The sequence below is a fragment of the Balaenoptera physalus genome, assembly GCF_965194825.1.
Source record: "Balaenoptera physalus genome assembly, chromosome: 3".
Lineage (NCBI taxonomy): Eukaryota > Metazoa > Chordata > Mammalia > Artiodactyla > Balaenopteridae > Balaenoptera > Balaenoptera physalus.
In genome coordinates, this window is record NC_138890.1 from 110146143 (window position 1) to 110170831 (window position 24689).

General features: G+C 33.6%; 1 pseudogene across 1 annotated transcript; it reads left to right on the forward strand.

Annotated features, from left to right (window-relative positions):
• Window positions 1-5423: 5423 nt before the first annotated feature.
• On the forward strand, window positions 5424-24386 carry LOC309657714 (chromobox protein homolog 1 pseudogene; annotated as a pseudogene). Its single transcript has 3 exons — window positions 5424-5471; window positions 18538-18664; window positions 19733-24386. The product of its transcript is annotated as a chromobox protein homolog 1 pseudogene (transcript).
• Window positions 24387-24689: the final 303 nt, after the last annotated feature.

The window sequence follows — 24689 nt, forward strand, 5'->3', positions numbered from 1 at the left end:
ATTGTGGAATTGTGGATTATCATAACATTTCACTAGACTATAATAGAGTACCTAGTGGGTTGATATTATTTTCCAAACTACACAATTACCACAGAGTTTTAAAAGGTCATACCAATTAAATGAAAAAGAATGACATGAATAACCAATAGAAAATTATACCTATATATCTGTATATGTGTGTGCGTGTACACACACATTTCTTTTTAACAAGAGATAAAACGATTAAAACAAGAAAAAGTATTCACATTTATTGTAAAACTTTCCTGAAATGTCCAAAGAAATGTCCAAATTCTATCATGAAAAGGTCCACCTCTTTGAATATCAATTTTTAAAAATGGAGATTTAGTCATATCCAATGAATATAAGGAAAATTTTGTGGATAAATAAAATAACATGTACAACTCTGTGCATAAGTCTCCTATGAAGCAAAAAGAAAAAAAGCAAAAAGTGAGTAGACTCACTTCATCTCTCCTGTCAATGTGAGAAGTCAATAGTTCTATCTAAACAGTGGGGTAAACATTATTTCCCATGAAATGTTCTCCATTTTGAAGAAGCCAGGAAATTTTTAGTGGTTTGACCTCTTCCGCAGTTCCAGATGGCATTGATACCAGTGCCCTTGCCAGTATGATTGGGTCAGTGGTGAGCACATCACTGTACTGGCTGATTAGCCAATCCTATAGCTGATATCCTATGGGCACAGTGATTGTTTTTGAGGTGAGTTTCTAAACTACACTGATAAATCAGAATGATGTTCAAGACTTTTGTATGATGGCTGACAATAATAAAAAATAAATAAGTTTGCTTTGGACAGTGTGATGTAAAGTAAGAAAGTGATAGAATAAGGCCATCAAAAAATTACAACTAGAGCATAACCAAAAACACACAGTTCATCTAAAAAACTATGAAAAACAATAAAACTTTAAAAAATTGTGTCAAATATAAGGCAAAGTAACGACTTTTTTTCTGTTTTTTCAAATAATTGGATTTGAGATGTAGAATTGTACTATTAGAGTCAGAATGGAAAGAGAGACTTCTGATTTTTCCTATCAATGGATTAATTTTTATATCAAACATATATTACTTAATAATAATTTTAAATAAAATTTTAAATTTTATTTAAATTAAAATAAAATTTTAGTGCAATCTTTTTCTTAAAAGGTGACAATCTTCCTTGAATCTACATCTTTATGCCTCAATATCATGAGGAGTTTTCAGAAATAAATTTTAGAGGCCACACTCTATTGTAAGCCCACTAGTTTTTAAAGAGCACATACTAACTGTGTAATGCTGGACCTCTTGTTTAATCTTGCTATCCCTCAATTTATTCACCTGAAAATGTATGAAAATAGTACATGCTATGGTCTGACTGTTTGTGTCCCTCATGTGAATTTCAATTCACATATTGAAATCCTAACCCCCAAAGGTGATAAGGTGATGATGGTATTAGTAGGTGGAGTCTTTGGGAGGTTTGTAAGTTATGAGGGTGGAGCCCTCATAAATGAGATTTGTTCCCGTATTATAGCAGACTGAATGGTCTAAGACATATTTCAGTATGGCTGTGTAATGATTAAATTAATAATGTTTTATATATATATATGTATATGTGTGTGTGTGTGTGTGTGTATATATATATATATATATATATATATATATATATAAATATATAACCCTTAAAACAGCCTTGACCTGTAGGTATCATTCAGTAAAAGCATTGGCATTGCCCATTCTTGCAGAAAGAATACATGGCATTTAAATTTGTGCTAATAATGTAGAAGTACATACAAATGTAATAGTATGGAAAAGTGGGATCTCAAAATGCTAGCTACTGGATGGATGAATTTCTTCAATTTCTTACCTCAGATTTTGGGAAGGAGTAATTACTTTAGAAACACCTTTTTTTTCTGTCTAAATGCTGCTAAATTTATTACCCACTGTTTGGAAAAAAATGTTCTAGTTCAGATATCAAAGGAGATCTGTAAGATGTTCTCTACTTTCAAGCCTGCTCACTAAGATTGGAATGTAGCAGCAGTTGGGACTCACAGTTCAATGTGTTTCAAAATGGCTTGACATCTAAGTGCACAATTTTTGCTTTAGAAAACTTATATTGGCATAGTAAGCTAAAAGAAAAAGTCTCCTCAGAGCAAGCATATTTGCTTGATAAAAATCTTAATAGATACTGTCTACATTTATACCTATGTTTTGATGAAATTAAATAATGTGTATAATATATAATATCTACACCTGTTTATATGTATATGAAAGAGAAAAAGGAAGAGTGGAAAATATCTAAGGGAAATAATTAAAGTTTAAACAAATCAAATAGTTTTATGAAGTCATAATTTATGCTACACAAAACTTTGAAATAAACTTTATTATAATGTTAAGCTAATATACTATATTTAAATAACCATTTTAACAATAATGCTAGAGTTGGTTTATTAAAAATTGAATTATCTGAACATTTTAGTTATGGCAGTCAGAGTTTTCCATCTTATAGCACTTTCTAGATGATATCTATGTTTAATATTTGTAAAATACAGGTATATAAATGTATACGTAAAAAACAGCAAGTAGTTTACAATGGGGCTCAGGAGTCATTATCCTAATGTCTAAATCCAAATTCTGGTACACAGCTTACTAGCTGTATCACACTTTGGGCATGTTGCTGACCTCTGTAGCCTTTATTCAGATAATTAATTTAAATATATAAGTAACATACTTAAGAGTACCTTATACAGTATAACAATTTGGGTATCTTTCTAAACTCATTAAGTAGGAAAAAGGATCAATTCACATAAACAACTGCAGGTGAACACCTGAGAATTTGACCTGTGCATAATATATTCAAATTGACACAAAATATTGGTGAAGATCTCTGAGACCAGCATTAGGTAAAGCCCCGATGAATCAACTACAGCTGTCTTATGAGGAATTCAGAAAGTGTCCTGAGATTAACCTTTCATTAAGATTTATTTCTGAAGAATGTAAAGTTCCAGTTTCTTCCATATAACCAGCGACTCTTTGTTTACTAGATTCTGATTCTATAATTCGTTATAATTTATGCTCTTTTCTGTTACTTTCCTTCACTTTAATATACAAAATTAACACAAATCAAATCAGTGGACGTAAAAATCTGAATTTACTTATATGATATTTGACTGCTGCCGTTAATAATTTCCACTGGATCTGCTATAAGTTTATAACATTAAGATAATTATCCTAACTGCGTGAGCAACTTTGTTAGCTGGCGTCTCTTCTTGGTGCAATTATATGGAAAAGCTCTATCAGATAATCAAAACAATTAAAATGGTTGATGTAATTCTTGCAGAATAGAAATTAGTCTTCGGAATTTTAAACAAAGGTTAATTTATGTTTCAGGATAATTTTAAAAAGGAGTCTTTTATATGACTATGCACAGAGACCAAAAAAAAAAAAAGAAAAAAAGGCTGTTTTTCTCTGTCTCATCATCAAAGATATAAAGTATCCTAATTTTCATACACAAAGATGAAACTAGTGACCCATAATAAGTAAAGTATAAGATTTGAATAATTTTTTTCTGAAGTAGTCATTTTACAGTTGTAATCTCACACTTTAGTTGCTATTTCAGTTAATGATACACAGCAGTGGTGACTTACTGAGGTAAGAAGTCAATCTGTGGGCACTTAAATGGAACTGAGCTAACTATAAGATCTGTAGCTATAACCTCATTAGTATTCTGCCTTGATGAATTAAATTAACTAAATTCAGGAAACACGTAATTATCAGCATCATCGTTGTTAACAAAAACAATATTTACTGAATGTTTCCAATGTTCTCTGAGATAGTACACATGTACAAAAAAAAAAAGTCAGTTTAAGCATTTGTCAGTCACTCCTACAATTACTTTGTCTGTAAGATGGCCTCTAACTCCTTTAACTTAATGTTTTCTTATTTTAGTGTTATTTAGACATGTATAATGGGAAATTGAGTTCTATTTACCTTATAAAAGAGATTTTGTTCTCAATAAATCCATGTACTTTACCACAGATATTCTGTCTTTTCTAACTCTAATCTTTTGGCCAATCCACTGCTATTTTGGTTTTAATAAACACCCATTCAAGTTTCAGCGTAAATGAAAAAAGATGGTAAAAATAGAGGGAGCTTTTATTATTTTAAGTTCAGCAAGATCTCATAGAACCCAAGAGCCTAAAGAGTAGTAGAGCTTGCTGTTCTGGAAGAGCAAAGTCGGAAACACAAGGTGATCTTCTCTTCTCTCTGACTCAGGAGTCCATCTTTTCTACTCTTTTCTAGCATTTCCACTACCTTCTGTGACTGTTTGTCATCTCTGTTTCTTTAGCTTATCTCAAACCAGAGTGTTTTTAAATCAGAGTGTGAAGACTTCATTCTGTTCAAATTTAAAAGTTTTAGCTGAGCTCATAGGTGCTCTGGGGCTTTGCCTTCCCTAGCTCAATAATTATCATTATGTTGATCATGTGGTCACGGGGCTGTGGGGAAAAGTTCCCCCAGCCCAAAGCTATGGACTGAATTGCAGAAAACTGAGAGTGGTACTAGCCAAATTTCAGAAGTAGTCTTTTTGACCATGTTAAAAATTTTGACCTTCATCCCAAAATCAGAGGATGGATTTATTTTTCATGCAAAATCATCTTTGTGCTTTGAAAAGGTAATTCTAACTGCAGGGTTGAGAGTGGATTGAGGACAATAGACAGTACATTGAGATCAATAAAGAAGCTATTGCCAAACCTCAGGCAAGTGTTAGTGATCAAATGAGCCAGAGTAGCAAAAGCAGAAAGACAGAAAAATGGGAAAATCTGAAAGAGATTTAGAGTCAAGGTCATCCAGGACAAATGGTGGATTGGAATTTGGGGTAGGGACACAGGAGAGGGCAGTGAAGGAGAGGAATATGTCTTAGGTGTCTGGTTTAGGAGAATAGATGGTACTGTTCTCAGACAGAGATGCTAGAAGAAACCATTCTCAGACACAAAGATACCTGAAGAAGAGTTATGCACTGTAGCTTAAACTCCTAGAAGAGTATCACCTAGCATAGCTCTAGATCCTGGGAAATTACATTATGACTCAAAATTCACTAAGAAGCTTTGAGTTAAATAAGTATTTTAATCACCATATATGTATGAGGAATTAGACTTCGAAAATATGCAGGTTGCTGTAAAGGGATATGCTAGGCTGAATAATGGCCCCCCAAAGATAGCTATATCCTAATGCCTGAAACCTGTGACCCTTACTTTTACTGACAAATAGACATTTTGCAGATGTGATAAATTAAGTATCTTTGGATGGGGAGATTATCCTGGATTAGCCTAGTAGACCTTAAATACCATCACATGTCTCTTTATAAGAGGGAGGCAGAGAAAGATTTGACAGATGGAAGAGAAGGCAATGTGACAACAGAGGCTGAAATTTGAGAGATGGGACCACAAGCCAAGGAATGTGGTAGCCACCGGAAGCCAGATGAGGTAAGGGAGGGATTCTCCCCTAAAGCTTCCAGTAGTGCAGCCCTACTGACACCTTGATTTTGGCCCAGTGATACTGACTTTCGACTTCAGAATGGTGACATAACAAATTCCCCTTGTTGTAAGCCACCATTTGTGGTAATTTGTTATAGCAGCCATAGGCAACTGATAAAAGGGGCTTTCTGGAAATTGCTTTTATACTTAAAATATATACTTTTGACATAAATATCTTCTGATAGAGCATTTAAGATGTTTTATTCAAGCTAGGATATTCTGTATCACTGAAGGCTATCTGCAGTTATTGTGTACTATATAGCCAAAAAAAAAAAAAAAAAAGAAAATTGGTGTCTGCTCTTCAGATAGAATTTAGTCTCAGAAAATTGCAGTTATGTATTTGAAGAAAATTTACAGGCCTAACTGCAATATTAGTATGATGTTGAAATTCAGATAGTGTATTTCTAGGTAAAATGAATTGAATGAATATTTTTAATGTTTTTCTAATGAATGCAAGTGTTATTGAAATTTACTTGCATAATATAACACATACTCAGTTTTGGAAACCACTTGAATAATTAACTGCACTCTTCTGTTAGCATTACCAGCATAGACCCAGCTCCAGAACACCAAACACAGAAACATTGCTCTTAGAACTATAATTCTAAACTTCTACTTTACTGTTTTGCATTTAAGTAGAACAGTATTAGAAACATGTTTTCAATTATTTTTGGACTCATCACCTAGAGAGAGTCAAATAAATTATGAATATAAAGTAGCATAAAATGGTGGCTAGAATCCTCTAGGTAACTTAGTTTGTAGGTAACAAGTGAATCAATAAAACTGTAATAAATTTTCAGGTATATGTAAACAATAGATGAAAACAAAAAATATATTCATATGCAGATGAGTGAAGATAAGCAAATAGCTATTCTTGCTAAACTAATCTTTATGTTTATAGAGACATTTTTTAAGGGAATTATGTCAGCATGAATTCTGTATAAGAAGCAATTAATCATAGAGAACAATTTCAGAAGACATATTGTTCCATAGGGTAGGTCCCAAGAGATGTTTATAACCTGATAAATGTTTTTAGACTAGTGGAAGCATTGATGCAAATTAAATCAAATGTAAAATTTGAGCAGGGATTTCTTACCTTGTATATTCAATCATTTTTTCCTAGGTTAATAATTAAGTGGAGATCATATTTCTTTCTTAATATTACATTAGTGATTGTATTTCACTCTTATTGTACCCCAAAGATATTAGAAATGGCTCTGTAGGTATGCACAATGTGAAACATTTAATGCTGTTTAACAATCACAGACATATATAAAACTAATATTTCATGAAATTGCTTCCCATAATTCTGAGATGGAGTAATGCTCTGTGTTATCAGATATCGAGGTATTTAAAGCCTTGGCTACTTGGTTCCAAAGTGACAATCTCTTCATTCAAAATATATGTCTTTTCAGGAGGAAATTTGAGATAAATGAATTGAGGATTGTATATACATAATATACAGATTGGAACTTAGGGTATTTCCTAATTCTTTCTTCGTCTTTTCTTAGTTGTGTTTTACTAGATTTTTGTTAGTTTACAATTTGTTCATTTTTCAATTAATTTCAGTAAATAATTCTCAAATCACGCATCTAAAATGGGTGCAGAAAAAGAGAAAGAACTGTTGAAGAAATGAAAATTATAGGTAAGTAAATTTCAACAATTTGAGAATCTCAAAGAAGGGTGTTTGGGAATTATGTGTACTATTCTCGTAACTTTTCTGTGATTCTGAAATTATGTCAAAATAAAAATTTAAAGGTAAAAAGTCCCTTTGTTTAAAGAGATCAGCAACCTCTCCCAACCTTCCTGCATATTGTCACTTCTGCCACCACCACTATCAAAGCTTCAGCACATGCTTAACCACTCTGACTTTTTGTTTTCTCCCTTTTGGAGAAAACCTATGAACTTTCCTTACTGCCCTGACAGCTCAGCTATACAATATCATCATGTTTTTAATATTTTATGGAGAATGTCTTACGGTGTTGTAGCTAGAGTGTTTTCAGCTTATCTGATTCCCTATAGTACCAAAAGTGGAGGGCATCTTATGTTTTTTAATGGATGTATTAGCCTCTCAAAGTAACTTCCAAGATACTTATTTTATTCACTTGAGTGATTTGGTCTTTCCTTCATTGAGTATATTATTTGTTGGTAAGTTCTTCTGTTTCAAATGTTTGGTTCCCATATATCATGCTGTTTTACTTGTTTTCCACTTTAAATCATTGGTGATTCTAAGTTTTCTCTTCATATTTTCAATTAGGGGATACTTTGAATAGCACTGGCAATGGCAGAGTTATCTGGGTCACAGACATTAAACAGTATTTTTCTCTGTTGTATCTCCAGTAAATCAATGCCTCGTACATAGGGGGTACTATGTAAAGAATAAATAAATGAGAGAGTAAATAAAATGAATACATAAAATTAATAGAATGAATAAATAAAATATGAATGTAGACTCTGGAATCATCAACAGTAATCCTTATGCAAAAACAAAATGCAATAATTAAAACTTTTCTATCTTGTTTAGTATATAAAACTGGGAATGTAAGATTCTTGAGACAGAATTCACAATGAAGAGTCAGTTCTGGTAAATTTGGAATATCAAATAATGAAAATCATTAGATGAGAGGTTTTACAATTAGAAGATTAGATATAAAAACAATAAGATAGAGCAGTTCATGAAGACAAATAGGATAAATTATAGCTCAGAATTGTCTTTCTTGAGAATTTTTGGTTGTCACCTTTATGGAAACCTAGTTGATTTGAAATGATATTTGCATGACACTTAGTTCAATGTATGAGTAAAGCATGGGGTCAAAATTTTTTACCATTATATTTATTACCTACATGAATAATTGTTCTGTCCATGATACCTCTACAATGAATGTCTCAGTTACTCAGTTTGAGTTTGTTTCTTTTCCTTGCAATCAGTGAAGTCTTCATCAAGATAGAACTCTTCTTTCCTCAGAGAAAGGAGACTCCTTTCATCAATCAGTAATGCCTTTGGAAGTTAAGTTCACAGGGCTTTGTGCATATACTTGCCCTCCCCAATTTGGTAGATACCAAGATTTGAGGTGACAAAGGACAGAATACCAAAATATTACCTTTTCCTGAAAATCTCCTCATTAAAGAAGAAAATTATATATGTTCATTTGTCTCCTCATGAAATTTGTATCCAAATACTTCTTGTTACATTTTTTTATCTTTCATTTACTTTTTTGGCCCCACCACTGCATTATCAGCAACTCAAAGACCATAGGACCGTTCAGTTAAATTTGAATCTATAGTATGCAGCACAGTCCTTGGTATATTGTAAGACATCAAACATAAATTGATGATGAATGAAATTATTTGGTGATGCAGAATTAAAATGAGCCACATTTGTTCAACAAAAATTGTCTGCTCTTTGTAATGCATATTGTCATGTGCTAGAGATGGTGTTCTGATCAACACAATCTTATAGGCAACATTTTAGTAAAGGAGACAGATATTATATATCTAAGTGCACCACTTATTATTTAATTACAATTATAAGAAAGTTCTATGAACAAGAATTAAAGGTGCCATGAAAAAATAAACAAAATAACATGTAGTTGTGCAGGTCACTGCATCTTTGAAGAAGCAATCTCTCAGATCTGACACATGGTAGGAATTACCTAAAGATGTACGGAGAAGAACCTTTGGACATAAGGAACAGCATTTGCTAAAGCCCTAGGACAGGAAGCATTTCAGCATGTCCTGGAAATGAAGGATGATTTGTATGGTGGAGAGCAGGTAAGAACGGCACCGAAGGAAACGTGAGTCAGTTAGATTAGCTTTTGTGGAGCTGACTTAAAGAAATGGCCCGATTGTAAAAAGATTTAGGAGATAAGAATCAAATGGCTGCAGTAAATAAATTGGAAGCAGACAAAGGTAGATGTAAGGTGATCAGTTCAGAAGTAAATGCAATGGTCCAGGCAAGAAAAATGATAATTTGATCTCAAGTTATGCCAAATAGGTGGAAAGAAGTAGATGGATTTAAGAAATATTTAGAGGTAAAATGACCTTTAGAGGAAATTGGTTTTTAGGGTCATAAAACAAACAGAGGGGAAAGGGAAGGAACTAGGTCTGTCCAAAGGAAAAACAGATTTCAAAAATACACTAGATATAGTTCACTTTACATGGTCAACCTAACAATAATTTCCAGTGGATTTAAAAGATAAATAATTGCCACTCTTACTTATCCATCTTTATATGACTGACTTCCACATCTTTATTGGGAAAAAAAGGAATGCGGAAGCCACCAATTCAATTGAGATTCCTTATGAATGTTAAGTACCATTGTGCTGTTTTTTCAAGCTCTTTTAAGGTAGATAAAATCTTAATGTGACAGTTATCATGTATGTTCCTGGTTCATCAGATGCAAATCAACCCTGTTTCCTTGTCCTAGGAATACAGAAAGACTACAGTTTGCAGCCTTTGTTCTTCTTGGTCAGGGCCATGTCATTCAGGACTGGCTGGTGGAACGTGGGTAAAATTATGCACCTCTCATAAAACATCCTAAGCGAGCCTCTACACACTCTTTTCATTTATCTGTTGGCCAGTTGATGCAGAAGATACCTGGGACTTATGTAAGGATGAGAGACCCACAAAATTAAGTAGCCTGGGTCCCTGTTTAACTACAGAATAGGATTTTTCAGTAAAGCCTCCAAACTCACATGGGACTGTGATAAATAAATCACATTAACTTGAGCCACGGAAACTTTGGGAGTGTTTAATATAGACACTGATGAACATAATACACAATGCTACCTTTTTTGTTTTATTTATTTAACAGCAGCAACAAATATATATGCCAAGGAATTCTCCTAAGCACTTTGTGAATATTAAATCATTAACCCTATGAAATAAGTAATATTATTTCCATTATACAAGAGAGGAAACAAAACACAAGTTCACACAGCTAGTAAGTAGCAGAGCCAATAGTCACGTTTGTCAATCTGACTGCAGAGTTTCTGCTGTTAGTTTCACACTGTACTACCTGAATTTAAATGAGCGTTCTTTTAAAAAAATACTCATTTATGGGAGCTACACTTTGTGTTTTTCCATACCCTTGAGTATTTTAGGAGTTTCATATCAAGGCTAATTTATTGAGAGACCAGAAAGTCCATTTGGCCTAAGTCTCATATCCAAGAAGAACCTCAAATGTAATGTGGTTACATTTAAGTCATTGTATTTTGTATGTTTATGTTTAACTACATGTTAGTTAAATATAAAATATTAAAATTTTTGTAACTTTGTTTTCACACTTCATTTTCTTTCAAATTACCAGGGAGCATTAATAATTGGAAGTGGTCCAGGCAGGCTCTTAATCTCTAAGGGCCCTGTGTGGCACACTCACTGATAAGTATCTAAAAAAAATTAATTTTATATTCTCTGGAGTTCTGAGTGAACTCAACACAAGATCTCATTGAGTATCGAAAAGGTCGTAGAACCTTAAGAGTTATGGGAACATTCCATGGCACCACCAGGTAAGCCTCCGATGAAGCTGCAGTAGGCAAAGATAAATGGCACAAAGGGGCTGAATAAAGGTAATCACTTGTCTTGAAATAAACCTCAAAAACTTTTAATTTTCATCTAATTCTGGGGGAAAATATGTGGTTCAGTCTTTTCTATATTCCGTAAGAAATTGTTATGCCACATCTAATTAGAAGTTATGTTATTGGCAAGGGGATTATTTGACTAAGGCACCTGTGCCACCTCTGACTCACTTTGAAAAGAGTCATGGGATCTGTAACGCTTACTTGGCTCTACTGAAAAGAAAGGAAAGCTCTGTGGCTAATGAAATGTCAAAAATGTAACGTCTCTAAGGGTTTGGTTCATCCCTTCAGAGTGCACCAGGGAGTCAGTACCAGGCTTAAACTTAAGTCCCTACACAAGCTGAGAGCTTTGAGTTGTGAAGAATATTTGGGTTTCTTTCTGTATTTTTCTGTAAGTCATTTTTTCCTGCTTTCCTAAACTAAAGTTATTTCTCCCTTTAAGGAATAATTGCATTCATGGGACTTAAGATTCAAGTGACATGATTCATATATATTGTGCTGTCATTTTACCCATTTACATATGTAATATGCATATGTGACTTTTGTCAGATAGCTAATATGGTCCTTAGTGGCACTAGTGAAATTGTATGTGCTTGTGTTTATTTTTGCCTGTCATAATTTATTAACTTTAATTATCCAAATCCCTCTTCCATACACAGAACTAATTCAATTTATACTCTGTTTATGGTTTCATTGGCCTTCTAAAGAGACCTAATCAGGGAGAATAATCAATTGAGTAAGCATCTTTTAAAAAGATGTCTTGAGTTGTGTAGGGGAGGAAAAAATCTTTCCTCTACCCATCTTAGGTCTCAGCTGGGGATCTGTAACAAAAGACAGATTAACAAAAGAAAAGCATTCAGTTTTATTTCTTATAAGTTTTATGTGGCCTGGGAGTCTCCCAAAGGATTGGCAAAACCTAAGTGCTATATATGAAGCTGAACAAAGAGAAGCAATTGTGGAAAAGTAAAATATATGTAGAGAAGAAAGGAAGACAAAAGTCATTTTAATAATGTCTGTACAGAATTCTCTCAGCCTGGACTCCCTGTCTCTGGTAATAATGTTTCTTTCCTTCTGGTACAGGGAGGACATATTTCACATGGGAGTTTTATCTCCTGCTTTCAAGAAGAAAAAGGGGGGTCAGAGTGCTTTTCTTGCACCTGCTGCTTTTCAAGTGCCTTTAAATCAAAATAATCTTCATGCCAGAGTGACGTATTTTGGGGTGACATATTCTGCCACCCTTCAGTGGAATAATAAAAGAGATCAAGGAATTGAAGTTGGATGGTCAAGATTTTAGTTCCAGATCATTTTTACTAATATTTGAAATTTTTGAGACTCAATTTCCCCATCTGTTAAACCAAGATAAGAATTACTAGTGAAAGTATTATAATAATGTAAATAAAGTAATAACTTTTGTGGAAACACTTAAAACACTAAAGTTTAATGCAAATGTTAGACTTTTAAATTTTATTTTTAAAATAAATAATGAAAAGGATAATGTAGACAGTCATGGTAAAATGAAAGTCATTATTATTATGAAACATGTCCCATTTTGGCATTTTTGTAACAAAGCATATAAATGTTTTTAAATGCTCTTACTAAGTAACTATTGAAGGTATATAACAATACAGTAAAGATTTTCAGTGTCTTTTCTAAAATTTCACTCATTAGTCTTTACTAATCTAAGGAAAACATTATAAGTATAAATGAAGATTGAAGAAAATATGCATGACACTTTAATTTTAAACATTAGAAATTTTAAATAAGAAAGGAGAACTATTTTGTTGAACATAATTTATTATATGTATCATCCACTTAGAAATGTAAATTCATTATTGAACAAGACAACTTTATATTGGGTGTTAATATTTGGCTCAAAAAACATCTATTAAATAATGAATTTATTTGTTGTTATATATTTCTTTATGACAGAAAAAAATTTACTGAATTTCTTTGGTATTCATTATATTTGTATTTTTTCCAAACAGTTTTAGCTCAATATCCCACACTAATTATCTATTGTAATTCAGATGGAGCATACCTCAAACTACCATAAAATTCAATGTGGAAAATGTGACCAAAGTATTTTTCTTTTGAAAAAAAATAATTTTTCAAAAGATAAACACTCTGCTATCTATATATGGCCAAGTTTTTTTTTTAAGGAAAAATATAACCTCAAGTAAAGTTAACAGAAGAAAAGAGACCATAATAGTATAATTTAAGTTATTAAGATAGTTAAAAATATTGAGATTACCCAAACTGCCAAATAAGGGCATAAGGGCCTACTACTTTTATATTTTCCTATGCCACTGAGTAATCTAATATGTGTTTTAAAATTTCTATGTCTATGATTTTTTGACACATTTGAAATGTTATTTATAGTATACTTTAAAAATTGGCATGCATTGTTTATGTTTATTTTGGCTTTCACACTTTTGAATGAGATTTACTGTATTCTTTCCAAAAGAATGCTTTTCAATTTCCTAATGAAAAAGAAATATAATTATTACAAACTTTATTTTTCCAAAAGTTATAACTCATATAATGCTACTGAAATACATACTATTTTCATGTAGACAAAATTGATCCTGAAAATACATGCTGCCTTCAGAGTTTCTAAAAAATAAGCATAGAATATTAGTCTGAAAAGATTAACTTTTTAGTGATCAAATATATTTGTTTGCTTTTTCTTCTATAAGTACATTTGGAATTTAGACTCATACATTCAAGTATTAAGTTGTTTTTTTTTTTCCACAGACCCATGGATCATAGTTAACTTTTGAGTGAGTTACATGTAACAATGACTGTGGAGTCAAGTAATAATTGGGGAAATTTCTCCAGCAGTTCATAAAATTATATCTGTGTCTTACTTGCAAGCACTGAGGGGTGGCAGGTTAAACAGGTTAAGATCATTCTAGAGTGGCATCAGAAGTTGTTTAAATTGCAATTACAGTTTATAGTGCAGCTGTTAAAATCCACCAAACCAAACTTCCAAAATGACATTTTCCATTTATCTAAGGAATTTTGCCAAATGTTTAATTTATAGGCATCTCACTTGGGCCCTTTTCCAAACATACACCTTTGAATGAATTATCTCATCTTTAGCTTTTACACACAAAACTGAATGTCTGTAGGTGACCTGTAATGTCAGTGAAGTTAAATTTGCTTCATATTGGTGGTGCTTTCAGACATGTAACTTACATTTAAATAAGATAAAATAGTTACTAACTCTCCTGAAAAGAGATTTCTTAAAGGATTTCTTCTTTAATGTCTGTTAGAGCTATCTTATAAATATTATGAATTCAGTTTCTGAAATCTATGCATAATATTGGAGGAAAACATGGAAATGGCAACATCAGTGCACTTATCTGACCCTTGTAAATGTCAAGTGACAAATGAAGAAAATACATTAGGGTGTACTTAATAATTTTTGTTTAGCCATATGTATATTAATTATATTTTCAACCTCCAAGAACATTATGTACTTAATATTTTCATTGAATCAAATAGTTACAATATTAGCCAAACAGGAGAATACTATTTGAAAATCGATTTTGCTATGGCCTGTCTTGCTATCAGAATGGACCAGCTCTAAATTACAGCAAGCAAATCAGACAAGGGTAAAAAATGTAGGTAACTGAATTAGTCACTTTTCTTCTGTAGGTCAGGAAAAGGTGATAAATACCTGGAAGAATTCCAACCCTTCTCCTAAGTAAAATGGCCTTCTCTGTATCATCCTAAATGTTCAAACAGAGCTCTGTTCTCTCATTAGCTGCACTGCCAGAATATTTGAATGATAAAACCTTAAGTATAGAATCTAAAGATAAATAGAACTATCCCAGACTGTAAATCCAAGCTTTTGTAGAACATAACATATAAATGAGAACATTGAGCATTGTGTAGTTTGTAGTCATTAAAAATGAAGACTCAGAGGATCTCAAGTTAAATATAGACGCCACCACATAGAAGCTGTGAGACCTTGGAAAAACTAATGTATTGAGGCCTGAGTTTCCTCATCTAAAAAATGAGAACGATAATTGTACCTGCCTGTTAAAGTGATTGGTAGGATAATACCAAATATTGAAGAACATGCCCTCAGCACAGAGCCTGGCAAATTGCAAGTACTCTGTAAATGAAGCCCATTATTATAGGTAAATTAGAATTAATATAATCAACGAATATTTTATTAGCTCCAAGGTCAAGTGTCTAAAGGTCTAGAAGTTGTTGTCCTTGGAAGAAAGTAAGAGAAATACATATGGGAAATAAGTAAATGCAGGGTGGAAGGAAATAGGGAATCATGGTGGAAACTAGACAAGCCAATTGTACTACCTCTGGTGAATTAATTTGCTAGTGTGGGAGATGGGATTCACCCCAGGTCTGTCTGCTCCTGACCTGACCCATACTCTTTACAGCTATGTTACACAGCCTCTCATTAACAAAATTTCAGACATGTATTTGGATATACTGTTGTTGCAGAAATAAGAACATGTATCATTAGACTGAAAAGGAAGTCTCATCTGAGCAACTGAGAAGGAGAAGTTGGGAAAAACCATTTCAGTGGGTCACTCTCTGAGGCAATGAAGCCTTAGTCGTTGAAAGCCTGTTTGAACTTTGCATAACATGAACTTGATTTGTATCCCAGCTCTAACCATTCTTCTTGTGTAACATTGTTCTGGGACTTTCACCTCTCTAAATCTTGGTTATCTTTTTTAAAAAATGAAAATAGTAAGGTAGCTTTCAGTACAGAATAAAATAATTTCTTTAAAACATTCAGCACAGATTCTAATAAACAATGATGTGGGTATATCATTGTTATTGTTATGTTGTTTAAATAACAAAGGTAGTCCATGACCTGAAAGATGAAACACACATTGGTAAAGATGAAGAACAAAATTAATACCTTTGTGAGCATAGACGTAATTTCCAGAGACAAATTAAGCTTTGGATATAAAATTAGCAACCAAAGGCCCTGAGTCCTGGGGTCAGATAGGCCAGAATTTCAATTCTAGTCTGCCACTTAAGTACTCTGTGATCTTGTCCAAGTTAATTACTGTCTTTAAGCTTCAATTTCTACATCTATAAATGATATTGGTAATAGCAATGTGGAGTTATCTGATTCAGGATTGATTTAGATTATATTATAATTGATAACAATCCAGTCTACATGTCCTTCACAGATGTTCAAGTTTAATTCTTTTAGTTTATAAAAACAGATTTATTCCTTATTAGATTATAAAAATGCCAAGTAGTAGTAATTGCTAACTAAAAGTATGTTTCTATGGTAAGCACTTAATATATGTTAGCTATTCTAAAAGCTATACATTGAGAAAGTTGTGCTTCTACTAATTTGATACATGAAGACTTAAAATAATTCTGTTATGGAAGTTGGTTTCATGCCAATCAAATAGCTAATAAGTTTATTATTCTTTTTTGTTTCATTTTAGTCAGTGCAAAGAAAATAAAATCTTGCTTATTTGACTTTTTAAAATCTCAGACCACATTATCTTTTACAAAAGGAAATCTATAGAGTACAACTTCAAATACTAGTAGGATTTTAGTGCTATATATAGAGGAAAAATACCAAAATTATTATACACTGGAGCACTCTGGTAATATTCCTTCCGGCTTTAGTCAAGACATTGTTTGGTGCTAGAGTACTAAAGGTGATTTATTATAGATGTCAATTTTATTTTCTGATATGGCCTTTATTGAAATTTTCTCCAGTACTTCTCCCTTTATAGAAATTCACAGTCCTCTCAAGGAAGCTGTGAGGAAATTGCTATTTGTCATGTAAAATACTTACATTATTTCATTCTGTTGTCTGTGAAAAAATTCTGTATACAACCTAAGATTTAACTCTGAATTTTTACAGCAGAAGAAGCCTTAGAAATGAAATAGAAATGAAAATATAGTATTTCCAATTATAATAGAAAAAAATAAAGATCCAAGCCCAAAACACAGAGATCTTTTATAGCCACATTCAAATGGATGGGAAAAGAGAAAGAATATATTCAGCCCCCGAACAGAAGATAAGGATAAGGAAGTATTATGGCTTTCAACTCTCATTTGAGTTGCTTCTACCTCAAAGTATCATCACATATCATAAGTTCATGTTCTGCAATCGTAATGATGCAGTTTCAAATATAATGGTAAAGGAAAGTGAGCCATATGAAAAAGCAGCAGGGAATTGTTGTGCCAAAATCTAACTTCCTTTAAAAGAAGGATTTAATAGGAATCTCACTGTGCATGAAAACAAGTTATGCAGATGTAGGTACATTGACATTTCAGTCATTTCAGCTCTTTGTAGCTTGGGCACGGTTATGATCTCACATGTGAATTGAGTTTTTAGAGCTTCTTGCGTAGCCACATGTTGGGATATGATTAAACTGAGTCCAGGTACTGAATCAGGCAAACAAAGACTCAAATGCATTTAGACAAGTTTTTACTTATTTCGTCATGTATGTGGTCTGAATATAGGCAGGAAGACTATTATACATGTACCTTTGGCATTGTATTATAAAATATTTTAAAAGGAGAAACTCAGAGGAAAAAAAAACTGTTCACCTTCTTTTTCATTTTTGCTAGGATATGAGTTAAGCTTGGCTCTGACGTCACTTTAATTCAGAACAAACTAGAATGTGTTCTAGGACATTTTTAAATCAACTTTACTGAGATACAATAAATTGCAAGTAAGTTTTTCATTAATAGATATTTGATTTGTTTCTAACTTTGAGCTATTTTGTTTATAGCAGCTATGTTCATTCATGAACCCATCTTTGCATTAACAGAAGTTTTTATTATCTTTGGTAAATACTTAAGTGAATGGCTAAAGTTAGGTATATTTTTAAGATTTTAAGGTGCTGCTAAGTAAACTTTTTAAATTATTATACTATTTCACATTGTCATCAACAGGGTATGAGATTTCCAGTTGCTCCAAATCCTCATCAACACTTTGTACTGTCAGACTCTTCACTTTTGTCCATTATCATGGGTGTGTAATGGTATCTCATTGTGCTTTTAATCTGCATTTCTCTGATATCTAGTGATATCTAACATTTTATCAGGTGCTTATTGGACAACTATATATATATAAGAATATTTATATATTCTTTTGTGAAGTATCTGTTAAATATTTTGCCCATTTTCAAATGCGGTTGATTGTTTTCTTACTGTTGAGCTACAAGACTTTCTATATTCTAGAAGCAAGTCCTTTGTCAGATTTAGCATTTCAAATATTTTCTCCAGTTCTGTGGCTTGCCTTTTCATTTTCATAATTGTCATTCAAAGAGTAAACATTGTTAATTTGAACAATGTTCAATTTCTCAAACTCTGGGGTCATTTTAAAATAGTTGAAAATCATTTTCCTTAAAGCTGTCTAAATCAGTATATAGGTATTCTGGTTTCTCATTCAAATGTGAGTTTATCCCGCTCTCTTCTTCCAGCCATTTTCCACCTTGTTAGCCATCCTTTACCTTACCGAGCCACGAGAACCAGGCCTCTGTCAGCTGCCAACACTCAAAGGACTCATGAATTCACAAACCTCCCATGAAAGCAATAAAGGAAGAGAAAGTAAACATCATATTCCATTTCTTTAGGCTCTTTGCCCATTTGATTAGGCCCCCAAATTTTTGAGTTTGTACAAATAAGCAGAACCAGGATCAGTTTTAAGCAGAACAGGGAGAGGATGTTAAAACCTTACTAAGTGTGTTGATTTGAAGCCAGTAAAATTAAGTAAATGCAAAGAAAGCAAGCAAGAATAAATAGTATAATATAATACAATACAGAGAAAGAGTATCAAATGTCCACAATTAGGGGGAGGAAAATTTTGCATGGTTTCCCATAACGTATCTCAATCTGGAAAGGTATAAATATACATGATAAATTGGATCATGAATTGAATGGTTATAAAATATAACAAGTCACAAGCAAGTCCAAGTGGACTAATAAATTAACCATAAAAAATAACAGAATAATTGTCATACTGGTGAAGGATTAAACACTTGATAATATTCTAACTTGATGCAATTAAATGAACTACACAAAAAATATTGGCAGCTACAAATAAAAACTTTCATTTTTTACAAAATGAAAAAGAAGAAAATTAAAAGAAACAACTGTCATCAAATATTTTAACCTCAAATATGAGAAAGTTAACATCTATAATGACATAGGTGTATTTGCATAGGTGTGACCTGACAAAACATACCATAAACATATAATGTAATTTAATATGCAGTAATAATCAAGGAAATTAAAACAAAGCAGGCTTAGAATATAACTCTTCTTTAAAATAATATATTAAAAATTATGTAGTATACAATGTGTATGAGATTGTGATGAAGCCAGCACATTTAAACACAGGAGGTAATGTAAATATTTGTAGCTATTTTTGAGAATAGTCTGGCAGTATGTATGAAGGAAAATCATATTTCTATTTTTTGATATTGAAATTGATTTGAAAAAATTTACCTAAAGAACAAAAGGAACTAAAGCTTTTATAAATCCACATCTATAATAATTAAACAATCTCTAATGATAAATATCTAAAAACCTAACAAAAAAAATGAAACAATGGGGGAGGGCCGTTGGCCGGGGCCTGCGGGTCGCCGCTGCAGTGAGGGGCTCAACCGCGGTCAGCCAGCGTGTTGCTTTCCTGGTCGCCACTCCCCCGGGCCGGCCCGACAAGACCCGCCAGTAGCACGACACCGATTCCTCTCGGGCTCGTGGGCGCTGCTCTGAGCCGCGTCACCCTTTATACCAGAAAGCTGGCGGGCACTATGGGGAAAAACAAAACAAGAAGTGGAGGAGGTGCTAGAAGAAGAATATGTGGTGGAAAAAGTTCTGTACCGTCGAGTGGTAAAGGGCAAAGTGGAGTACCTTCTAAAGTGGAAGGGGTCCTCAGATGAAGACAGCACGTGGGAACCAGAAGAAAACCTGGATTGCCCCTACCTCATTGCCGAATTCCTGCAGTCACAGAAAACAACACACGAGACATAAATCAGAGGGAGGCAAGCGCAAAGCTGATCCTGATTTGGAAGATAAGGGGGAGGAGAGCAAAGAAGAAGAAAGAAAAGTTAGAAAAGCCACTAGGCTTTGCCCAAGGTTTGGAACCGGAGCGGATTATTGGAGCTACAGACTCCAGTGGAGAACTTGTGTTCCTGATGAAATGGAAAAACTCTGATGAGGCTGACCTGGTCCCTGCCAAGGAAGCCAATGTCAAGTGCCCACAGGTTGTCATAACCTTCTATGAGGAAAGGCTGACGTGGCATTCCTACTCCTCAGAGGATGATGACAAAAAAGATGACAAGAATTAACTCCCCTGAGCACCAACCTCTGTCACATCTGACTGTGGGTTTCAAGTGGGGAAAGAAGGAGTTCTACTTGTCTTGATACCATAAAGGTGACTTGAAAAGATGTCCGTTGAAGAGCCAGTATAGTTTCTGTGCCCTGCAGCAGCCCAAGTGCTTTAAAGCTGTTCTTGCTGTATAGTTTGCACACCCATCCTAGTGGAGGGGAAGGAGGGTTAGTGTTTCAAGGCAACCCATTCTGAACTTTGCTGAGAAAAGCAAAGGGCCTTCTGTGAAGGACAAAACTTGCAGAATGGGATGTGGGAGAGCAAAAGATACTGTAGATCTTCAAAGAACATCTCCACAACCCACAGCCTTCTTCCCAATAGTGTTAACTCTGCATTTTTACAGCGTAGCATGTGTGTAGTGTTTGGCTATTACTGGTGTATTATTTGGGGTGGGAAAGAAGGGAGATGGGTTAGGATCAGTTTTGTTAAAATTTGGGGCCTGATGGCAGAAATGGTGAAACAAAGGAAAGAACAACTAATGATGATTTGGTTCTGTGTCCAGAATATTTTATCCTTTCAAAGAATGTCATTGGCAACCTAAATGAGGACTGTGAGAGACTGTTTAAAAGTTGTGAATGCCTGAAACTCAGAAGCCAACGTGTTCCCTGCCTGAGCTTAAGGCTGTTCCCAACAAAGGACCAAGCCAGTTAAGAAGTTACCAAAGCTGCCATTTGGGGAATGGAAACTGGTTGAGGAGGAACAGTCTTACTGGAGTGTATACACAGGCAGATCATCCTGTCTTAGATGTGCTAATTATTGAAATTGACAAGAAGACTCTTTCTTTTCCAATTATGAAGTTATAAATATCAGCTTCTCCATCCAAGCCACTGGCTGAAGTATTTGAGGAAGGGCAGAGGGTGGTATAGGAGATGAGAGAGTAGGGAAAGACAAGCGCCAGTGCTCTTCAGGTGGAAAACTCTTGGAGCCTCTGTTTTTTGAACTTTGAAACCATTGGTGGCAGGGTTCAGTAGTCACTTATAGCACAAGTTCACTGAATCACTTCAAGAGTTGAATGATTTCAGAGGCCCTGTTCTCAGGAGAAGATTAAATTTTCATAGTGGGGTAGTGGTTCACTTTAAAACAAATTTTTCTAATCCTAAGAATTAACTAAAACCCAGAACGCTGTCTTGAATCATGAGATCCATCATTTCTTGACATCGTCTAGACCTGCATCTAGAACTCCATTGTAAAATCTTTTTAGGCATGTGTTAGATTTCTGTGAAAACTTTTGTTTAAATGTTAAACTTCATACCAACACTGTCAGTTTTTGTCTTAATAAAACTGTAGATTTATTTTTAAAAAATGAAACAATGACTATAGTAATGTTATGGCTATTTAAATTTTGAAATGCCAATCTAATAAAAATATTATGTAAGCCTTTTAAATAATAACCATTAAGACTGTGTATCAGTAGAAAATAACTAATATTATAGAAATGTACTATTTATAAAATGATTTCATTTACTGCATATGACCCTCAAGCAACCATATAGTCAAGGATAATATAGTATAGTATAATAGTCAAGGGTAATATAGTATAGTAGATAAGAGCTTGTCCCTCAAAATAGGCAGTATTCAAACCCCAACTTACAAACTTTGTAAACTTGGTCACATTACTCATCCTCTGTGGGATTACTGGCTTTCTAATCTGTAATGAGAATAATAATTGGACCTACCCTGTGGATTTCCTTAAAAGATTTAGATAAAGCATTAATGATATTATAAGAAACTTTTATTATTCCATTGTTCCGATAATAAAACTGGCCTTTGGAAAAACATGTATTATCTAATATAATTTATTAAGTAAGTGTTTGCATCAGAATTTGAATACAGGCATCCAGATAACACAACTGTCACAAGTATGATACGTTATATTCATCTGTCCATAGTTATATATTTTGCTACTTCAGCAAAAGAATGTAACCTCCTGAAAAAAATTGAGTCAAATACATGTTTTATTTCTTCCAACTCCTCCATCCCTCAGCAGTGTATATTAAAGGTGTTCCTTAGGTGAGGAATTCCCTTTACACCAGTTCTAACAAGATGACTGAGACAGTTTAAAGTGCCCCAGTGTGAACTTCTTCAACTTACTTCATTTCTGCCTAAAAATCTCTTTGTTCATTCACCTTCCTTCATTATTTCTTGTAAGAATAAATCTGTCACCATTTTATTGGTAATTTATTTCTATGATTCAAAACTGAGAACATTATCATTCTTCCAGTCATCTGATAGGCTGTTCCAATTATATGCCTTGTGATATAATTAGGATGGGGGATATAAAATTTCAACTACATAAAATATTGATGCATGCAGAAAAAAAAAACTACAATGTAATATATAGAAATCAAGTGATTGCTATTTTAGGGTTATGGAATAATATGCCAACTTTTAATATCGATTTTCTTTTTAATGTTATACTACTTCAAAAGAAAAAAAATTAAAGAAGCACGGGAGAAGAAAAAAAGTCTGATAAGGGACTCATAATAAATCATTCCTCCTAAATGCCTAGGTACAACGTTGTACTACAAAACATATTTTTTGGCCCAATGAAAATCATAGAGTTTGATATACAATTTATTTTAATTTTATGCTCGTATGTGCCCTATAAGTTTTGTCCAACTTACTTTTTTTTCCACATAATTTTCAAAATTAGTGGACATTTTTATACATAAAACTTTGTAGAATGTTTTATTTTATTTTATTTTTTTAAACATCTTTATTGGAGTGTAATTGCTTTACAATGGTGTGTTAGTTTCTGCTTTATAACAAAGTGAATCAGTTATACATATACATACGTTCCCATATCTCTTCCCTCTTGCGTCTCCCTCCCTCCCACCCTCCCTATCCCACCCCTCTAGGTGGTCACAAAACACCGAGCTGATCTCCCTGTGCTATGCGGCTGCTTCCCACTAGCTATCTATTTTACATTTGGTAGTGTATATATGTCCATGCCACTCTCTCACCCTGTCACATCTTACCCATACCCCTCCCCATATCCTCAAGTCCATTCTCTAGTAGGTCTGTGTCTTTATTCCCGTCTTGCCACTAGGTTCTTCATGACCTTTTTTTTTTTTTTTCCTTAGATTCCATATATATGTGTTAGCATACTGTATTTGTTTTTCTCTTTCTGACTTACTTCACTCTTTATGACAGACTCTAACTCCATCCATCTCACTACAAATACCTCCATTTCATTTCTTTTTATGGCTGAGTAATATTCCATTGTATATATGTGCCACATCTTCTTTATCCATTCGTCTGTTGATGGACACTTAGGTTGCTTCCATGTCCTGGCTATTATAAATAGAGCTGCAATGAACATTGTGGTACATGACTCTTTTTGAATTATGGTTTTCTCAGGGTATATGCCCAGTAGTGTGATGGCTGGGTCGTATGGTAGTTCTATTTTTAGTTTTTTGAGGAACCTCCATACTGTTCTCCATAGTGGCTGTATCAATTTACATTCCCACTAACAGTGCAAGAGTGTTCCCTTTTCTCCACACCCTCTCCAGCATTTATTGTTTTTAGATTTTTTGATGATGGCCATTCTGACCAGTGTGAGATGATATCTCATTGTAGTTTTGATTTGCATTTCTCTAATGATTAATGATGTTGAGCATTCTTTCATGTGTCTGTTGGCAATCTGTATATCTTCTTTGGAGAAATGTCTATTTAGGTCTTCTGCCCATTTTTGGATTGGGTTGTTTGTTTTTTTGTTATTGAGCTGCATGAGCTGCTTATAAATCTTGGAGATTAATCCTTTGTCAGTTGCTTCATTTGCAAATATTTTCTCCCATTCTGAGGGTTGTCTTTTGGTCTTGTTTATGGTTTCCTTTGCTGTGCAAAAGCTTTTAAGTTTCATTAGGTCCCATTTGTTTATTTGTGTTTTTATTTCCATTTCTCTAGGAGGTGGGTCAAAAAGGATCTTGTTGTGATTTATGTCATAGAGTGTTCTGTCTGTGTTTTCCTCTAAGAGTTTGATAGTCTCTGGCCTTACACTTAGGTCTTTAATCCATTTTGAGTTTATTTTTGTGTATGTTGTCAGGGAGTGTTCTAATTTCATACTTTTACATGTACCTGTCCAGTTTTCCCAGCACCACTTATTGAAGAGACTGTCTTTTCTCCACTGTATATGCTTGCCTCCTTTATCAAAGATAGGGTGACCATATGTGCATGGGTTTATCTCTGGGCTTTCTATCCTGTTCCATTGATCTATGTTTCTGTTTTTGTGCCAGTACC